The sequence below is a fragment of the Amblyraja radiata genome, chromosome 36 (genome assembly GCF_010909765.2).
Source record: "Amblyraja radiata isolate CabotCenter1 chromosome 36, sAmbRad1.1.pri, whole genome shotgun sequence".
NCBI classification, from domain to species: Eukaryota; Metazoa; Chordata; class Chondrichthyes; order Rajiformes; family Rajidae; genus Amblyraja; species Amblyraja radiata.
This window is the reverse complement of record NC_045991.1, coordinates 15,621,493-15,629,912: the sequence shown is the minus strand read 5'-3', so window position 1 is coordinate 15,629,912 and position 8,420 is coordinate 15,621,493.

The window sequence follows — 8,420 nt, the reverse complement described above, 5'->3', positions numbered from 1 at the left end:
CAGCTGGGGGTGGGGAAAGGTATCAGCAGGCCTCAATATACAATTAGGTCATACCCAACAGATGACCGTCTGTATATAATAAGACATCTGTCGTTATCCATGAAGAAAACGAATATCCTAAGAGGCTATGAAAAGGCACATTTTGGTCAGCCACTAGCAACCACACCAAGAGTGACGGTCCAGACCATCTCAAGATGGCTGAAACAGTTGCTAACTCAGGCTGGGGTGGATACTAAAATTTAAAAAAAACTTTTCCACCAGGGCTGCAGCTAAATCGGCAGCATACAGTTGGATGTACTAATGGACCAAATCCTCAAGGCAGCATGATGCACAATTATTTTGTAATAAACCAGTAATGAAACCTGGAACGTTTGCAGAAACAATTTAAGTTATGTAAATTAAATTAAACCCATAAAAGGGGTTATAGACTTGTGTTAAACATTTTATGATTTCAAAGTCGAATTCATGTCCAAATTATGTTAACACAATTCCTCCCACAGTCAAGGCAGACGTGATGCATGGACTCGTTCCACGGTATGAAATCACAGAGCTTTAAAATATTCACGTAGTCACTCACGTGACTCCGAAGTAAAATAGTAAGATTAAACGAGAACTTACCAGTTTGAAGTTTGATCTGTATTTTATGAGGAGTTACGACGAGGGATTACGTGCCCTCCGCTCCCACCCTCATCATATACTTAACTGGTACCTGTTCTCTAATCTTACTATGTTTAGTCATTACAGTTATCTGTGATCTCACACCGCTGCTTTGAAGAATGCAACGCATGCGTCCTGGCGGGCTTCTTCACGTAATCCCTCATCGTAACTCCTCATGAAATACAGATCAAACTTCAAACTGGTAAGTTCTCGTTTAATCTTACTATTTTATTCCACCCCTATGATTAATATCTGCCACCACTGTGGTGTTATCAATTTGAAGGCGGACATGCAGATGGTGCATTGTGAACAGTAGGCTTTTAGCCCATGAAACGCACCCAACATCACTAAATAATTTATACCCAGTGTTTTTAGTAATGATGATTCCTGATGTTCCATCTACCACCAGTTCTGGATATAGTGTTACTAGCTCCCCAGCCATGACGCTGACCTCCGTCTGTAATGTGAATGATGGGTTACTAATAATGTCGGGGCTGGAACTATGCCAAATATTTCCCTTCCACCATTGTAACTCCGAAATTGCTTTGGCTGGTAACTGCATAGGTCGATCAAAATGACCTGCATGGTGTTTTAGCGCTTGCACCTTTGCCCTTTTTAAACTTTGATAATGCAAAGGTCCAAACTGAGTAGCAGGAAATGCTGCTACTAGTTTCCCAATTACTCTTGCCACCTGTCGAATAGATGGTTTATTTGCAACAATTAATTTTGTGGTCCTGCTGAGCTTTGCCTCCAGCCCGCTGCGCTGGTTCGGGCTGTACAGCTCGCGGTGCTGGGCTCAGCTGTGCAGAGTTGACGTCTGACTGGACCGCAGAGACTGTGGTCCAGGCGCCGCTGGTTGCCCCCAGCTGTCGGAACTTTCAGTCCCCCGCAGCCATACGAGACGCGACCCACTTTTCTTCCCCTTGTCCATAGTGCTACAGCACAAAGCACAACAAGGGGAAGAGATAAGACCTTAGAATAAAATTTCTTACCTGTTGGTCCGTTTTTTCTAATTTGCCGTGGCAGAACTCTTCCCCCGCCCGTCGCTGGTGAGACGATATGTAGCGCATGCGTGCTGGCGGGATCTTCACGTAGCCACTCACGTGACTCTGAAGTAAAATATGTCGCCTGCATTTGCCCCACAGTGACAAACAAGCCATGGATCTATCCGATGTGTTCACAAACAGAAGCAATTTCCATAGAGAGCGATGTCCGAACAAGATCACATTGTTGCTCCAAAACTTTTCATAGTCTTTCTCACCACAATGTAGCACCTTATCACCAACAGACATCCAGTTGAAATGCAGCAAATCTAGTCTTTGCAGGGATAAGTTTATACTGGCAAACCCTTTTGACTGTTAATCACAGTCTTACTTTATTAACTTTGTTGTCTGATCCCTCTGTCAAAGCAAGGCAAGGCACGTTTATTTGTATAGCACCTTTCAACAACAAGGTAATTCAAAGTGCTTTACATAAAACATTAAAAGCATTGGAAAGAAACACATATAAAATGACATTTAGATGTAAAACGATTATTAGATTATTCAGATAAAACAAAGGGACACAAAGGGAAACTTAGACACACTGCTAACCTAACAAACCTAATACCTATTACCTCCAAATCAAAACCAACCATAAATCCTATCAATAATACCATCAGGATGGGTCTGCTTAATGTTAGGTCTCTTAATAACAAATCATTTTTAGTCAACGATTTTATTACCACCTCTAAACTGGATTTTATGTTTTTAACTGAAACATGGCTAGAACAAAATAACAGTGCAACCATTCTGATCGAGACAACTCCTCCCAACTATAACTTTTTTGATGTATGTAGATCTGGAAAAAGAGGTGGGGGGGTTGCTGCTATATTTTTAAATGTATTTCAGGGGAAACAGATGTCACTTGGCGATTTTCCATCATTCGAATACCTTTGTGCTGTATTGAAATGTTCCCCCAGAGTTCTCCTATTAGTTATTTATAGGCCACCTAAATATCATGCAAATTTTTTCGATGACTTTACAGAATTATTGTCTAGCATCTCCACTGACTTTGACTGTCAAGTTATAACTGGTGATTTTAATTTTCATACTGATGATTTGAATGACAAGGGTGCAAAATAATGTTTTACTCTTTTAGACACATTTGAACTGTCTCAACATGTGAAAGAGGCTACTCATTGTAATGGGCACACCCTGGACTTGATTATCACAAAGGGTCTCATTGTTTCTGATATTTTCGTGACTGATCCTTCATTGTCTGACCACTTCTGTGTTTTCTTTAATATATATTTTATTCCCGACATACAGACAAAATCAAATACTGCCAAAAAACGGTACATAAATGAACATTCTAATGTACTCTTTAAAAATGCCATCTCCTTCTTACCACCTCTAAACCCATGTTCTGCTGATGATCTTGTAGATAACTTTAATTCCAAAATTGTGAAAGTTATAGATGTCATTGCACCTGTTACGGTTAAAACGATTTCTGGTAAGCAAAAGGCACCCTGAAGAAAAGCTGCTTTTGTAACAGCCCAGAAAAGAGAATGCCGGATATCTGAGCGCATCTGGCGGAAAACAAAACTTCATCTTAACCATGACATCTATAAAGAGAGCCTCCGTGCCTACAATTTAGACTTAAAAAGTGCTAGAGAAACATTTTTCTCCAATATCATTAACAACAACACTAATAAGGCAAAAACCCTATTTGCAACTGTTGACAGACTGACCAACCCCCCAACAGAAATACCACCTGAACTCCATTCCACGCAGAAATGCAATGAGTTTGCCTTCTTTTATACTGATAAAATTGAAGGCATCAGACGTGCCATCAATATTTCCGCTTCAAACAAAAATGTTGGATCACCACCCTGTTTAGGCAAAGGTAACGTGGCAATGATGACATGCTTTAATGTCATAGACTCTAAAACTCTTGTGGAAAGGGTGACACAACTAAGGCCATCCACCTGCTGCCTTGATGCTTTACCTACCAACTTCTTTAACAATGTTTTTGACTGCCTAGCAATAGACATACTGCAAATAGGTAACAGCTCTCTTCAATCAGGCAATTTCCCAAACGCCTTGAAACTGCAGTTATTAAGCCTCTTTTAAAAAAGCGGAGCCTAGATGCCTCTATTATTACCAACTATAGACCAATATCAAACCTATATTTCATAAGTAAAATCATTGAGAAAGTTGTCCTCCAGCAACTTAATCACTTCCTGGCTTCAACTGGCTGCTACGACAACTTCCAGTCAGGATTTCGACCTCTTCATAGCACCGAGACCGCCCTTATTAAAGTTGTAAATGACATCCGTCTTAACACAGACTCTAGCAAAGTTTCACTATTAATGCTATTAGACCTCAGTGCTGCATTCGACACTGTTGATCACTCAATACTTTTGGACAGGTTGGAAAAATGGGTGGGGCTTTCAGGCACAGTCTTAAGTTGGTTCAGGTCATATCTACAAGATAGGAACTATTTTGTTTCCATTGGCGACTTTGTATCAGAGCCAACCAACGTGACGTGTGGAGTCCCACAAGGTTCGATCTTAGGGCCCTCTTTATTCAACATCTACATGCTCCCACTAGGGCAAATCATGCGAAATAATAATATTGACCACCTATGCCGCTGACACTCAAATCTATGTAGCGCTATCACCAAATGACTATCGCCCCATAGATCTGCTGTGCCAGTGCATTGAGCAAGTCAAAGACTGGATGTGCCAACATTTTCTCCAACTAAATAAGGACAAAACGGAGATAATTGTTTTTGGTGCTAAAAAAGAAAGGCTTAAAGTAAGTCAACACCTTCACTCTCTGTCCCTGAAAACTTCAAACAAAGCCAGAAATCTTGGGGTTATTATGGATTCAGATTTACATTTCGACAGTCACATCAAATCAGTAACAAAATCGGCCTACTATCACCTCAAAAACGTAGCAAGATTAAGAGGACTCATGTCAGCTCAAGACTTAGAAGAACTTGCACATGCCTTTATTACTAGTAGGCTAGATTATTGTAACAGTCTCCTTGCAGGTCTTCCGAAAAAACTGTCAGGCAGCTACAGCGTGTTCAGAACTCTGTTGCTAGAGTTCTAACAAGGACCAAAAAATTTGAACACAATACACCAATTCTTAAATCCTTACATTGGCTCCCTGTATGTCAGAGAATTGATTTCAAAATCCTGCTGCTCACCTATAAATCACTACATGGGTTAGGACCAAAGTATATCACTGACATGCTTCCACTATATAAGCCTTCTAGACCGCTAAGATCTTCTGAAACCAATCTGTTAGTAATTCTCAGAGTAAATACAAAACATGGGAAAGCAGGATGTAGTTACTATGCAACAAATAGCTGGAATAAATTCCTGAAGATTTAAGACTTGCCTCAACTTTGGCCACTTTTAAAACAAGACTGAAAACTTTTATGTTTACTTTAGCTTTCAGCTAAATCTTAACTGCATTGCACTTTTAACGTTTGTACTTTTTATAATGCATTTTTAATTTTGCTTTTCTTTTCTTAATTCTTCTATTTTATTTCATTTTATTATTTCATTTTATTGTATGACATGTTTTTATGTGAAGCACTTTGAGTCTGCCTCGTGTATGAAATGTGCTATATAAATAAATTTGCCTTGCCTTGCATTGCCTAAAATAATGACAAAATTAAAAGCAATCAAATAAAATATTGAAAATAGAATAAAACCAGGAATAGAAGTTACAGTGCAGTATAGGTAATTAATAAATTGTATTGTTTACTGAAAGGCAGCGGGAAACAGAAAAGTCTTCAGTCTAGATTTAAAAGAGCTGAGAGTTGCAGCAGACCTGCAGTTTTCTGGGAGTTTGTTCCAGATATGTGGTGCATAAAAGTTAAATGCTGCCTCTCCATGTTTAGTTCTGACTCTGGGGACACAGAGCAGACCTGTCCCAGACGATCTGAGAGGTCTGGGTGGTTCGTAGCTAAGCAGAAGATCAGAAATGTATTTTGGCCCTAAACCATTCAGTGCTTTGTAAACCAACAGTAGTATTTTGAAATCAATTCTTTGACAGACAGGAAGTCAGTGTAAAGACCTCAGAACTGGAGTAATGTGATCTACGTTTTTGGTCTTAGTGAGGACTCGAGCAGCAGCATTCTGAATTAACTGCAGCTGTCTGATCGACATTTTAGGGAGACCTGTAAAGACACTGTTACAGTAGTCGAGCCTGCTGAAGATAAATGCATGGACAAGTTTTTCCAAATCCTGCTGAGACATAAGTCTTTTAATCCTTGATATATTCTTTAGGTGATAGTAGGCTGACTTTATGACTGTTTTTATGTGGCTGTTAAAGTTCAGGTCTGAGTCCATCACTACTCCTAAAGTTTCTGGCTTGGTTTGTTGTTTTTAGCATTACCATTTGAAGCTGGGTGCTAACTTTTAATCATTCTTCCTTGGCTCCAAAAACAATTATTTCATTTTTTTCTTTGTTTAATTGGAGAAAATTCTGGTTCATCCAATCGTTGATTTGCTCAATGCATCTACTCAGTGCTTGTATTGGACTATAGTCTCCTGGTGATATTGTTATGTAGATTTGTGTGTCGTCTGCGTAACTATGGTAACATATTTTGATGTTTTTCATGATCTGAGCCAGTGGAAGCATGTAGATGTTAAACAGAAGAGGCCCCAGAACGGAACCCTGGGGAACTCCACATGTAATATTTGCACGCTCAGATGTGTAATTACCTATAGACACAAAGTAGTCCTTGTCCTTCAAGTAGGATTCAAGCCATTTTAATGCTGTGCCCGAAAGTACCACCCAGTTTTCCAGACGGTCTAGTAATATGTTGTGATCGACTGTGTCGAATGCAGCACTGAGATCTAGTAATACTAAGACTGAAATTTTGCCATTGTCTGTGTTTAAGTGAATGTCATTGAAGACCTTAACAAGAGCCGTCTCGGTGCTGTGGTGTGGTCTAAATCCTGACTGGAAGACATCAAAACAGCTGTTCATTAACATGAAATTGTTCAGCTGCTTAAAAACAGCTTTTTCAATGATTTTACTGAGAAATGGGAGGTTTGATATTGGTCTATAATTGTTCAGTAGTGAAGTGTCTAAGTTGTTCTTTTTTAAGAGAGGCTTGATAACAGCAGTTTTCAGGGCCTGTGGGAAGACACCTGAGAGAAGGGACGTGTTTACAATCTGTAGAAGGACTGAGGTCATGCAGTTTGATACACCTTTGAAAAGGCCTGTTGGTAGAATATCGAGGCAGCAGGAGGAGGATTTCAAATGTTGTATAATGTCCTCCAAGGTTTTATGGTTAATAACATAAAATTGTGTCATGGTATTTGAATTGATTATAAGTGGACACATGGACAACACATGTTTGAGTTGCAGGGAAGGCATACTGAACACTGCTTGAAGCTGACTTGCAGAGTTTACGCTAACTCATCCAGCTTACCATAACTAACAAGTTCTCTGCAACTCCTTTTTGTTGTTAAGACATCTGCGTTGTAATGATGAGGATGCTGACTGCAATGTGGGGGTTCAATTGATGTGGTGACACAACTCAATCTTTATTAATATTCATATCAGTTTTAAATGAGTTAAACTGTTATAAAGACAGCTAGATCTAGCTCTTAGGGCTAAAGGAATCAAGGGATATGGGGAAAATGCAGCAAGGGGGTACTGATTTTAGATGGTCAGCCATGATCATATTGAATGGTGGTGCTGGCTCGAAGGACCGAATGGCCTACTCCTGCACCTATTTTCTATGTTTTCTATGTTTTATGTTTCTAAATTTACAGGCATTTAACTAAACCATTCAACAAGAGCTTTGTAACTCTTAATCACCTAATTTACTGATATAGCGTTTCCTATTTTGCTGCCCAATAATTGAAACAACACTTGGACTTGGATTCCAGATGTAAGATGAACTGGTTGGGATTACTTCAATGGGTTGTAATCTTCTCTGAGTTAAGATGTCAGGGTACGCCTTCTGTGTCAGTTGTCCTTGAGTAATATCACTCACTCCTGGTGTACTTGATGTTTTCTTTGATGTTTTCACATCAAACTTCAAGAAGGCTGGGGGTCCTCAAATCCCAAATGAGACAATTGGAAATTGGAGCTTGGACTTGATTGCTCCTGACAATATTCTCACATGGGTATCATAACTAAGTCTTCCTACTTTGCTATTTCATCGTTTTAACCTGTAGATCTGGTTATTCCTTATTGCCATAGTGATAAAGCCCCTTTTCCTAAATTTGATGCTTTCGTTACTATCGGATGTTCTTGCCTTAATACAACTAAATGGTCACTGTTGTGTTTTCACTTCATTTTGCCTCTGAGCCTGGAAACCCTGTGAGAATGATGAGAAGGTAGACTGTTACTTGCTTCTGCTTTTTCTTCTATCATGAAGATCTGATTACAGTCTGTACCACATAGTTTAATCGCCATCGATCGACGGCCTTTTGAAACAGTTCCTGATTCTCTATTCTGTATCAATATTCTTCCAGTTAAATGATTGTTAATTATTTTGGTCTTCTCGGTGAACTTTATAGACCATGTGCTGAGCATGTGTGCAGTAATCAAATGGAAAATAATGTCCAGTCTATGTTTCACGTTTGAGACCCTGCATCAGTTTCAATCTGAGACGACTATCACTTTAGCTCCACAGATGCTGCTTGACCTGCTGAGTTCTTCCAGCAGTTAATTTTTTTGTTCCAAATTCCAGCATTTACCATCGCTTGTGACTACCCTCTGTTCTGGAATGATTATTTTCAA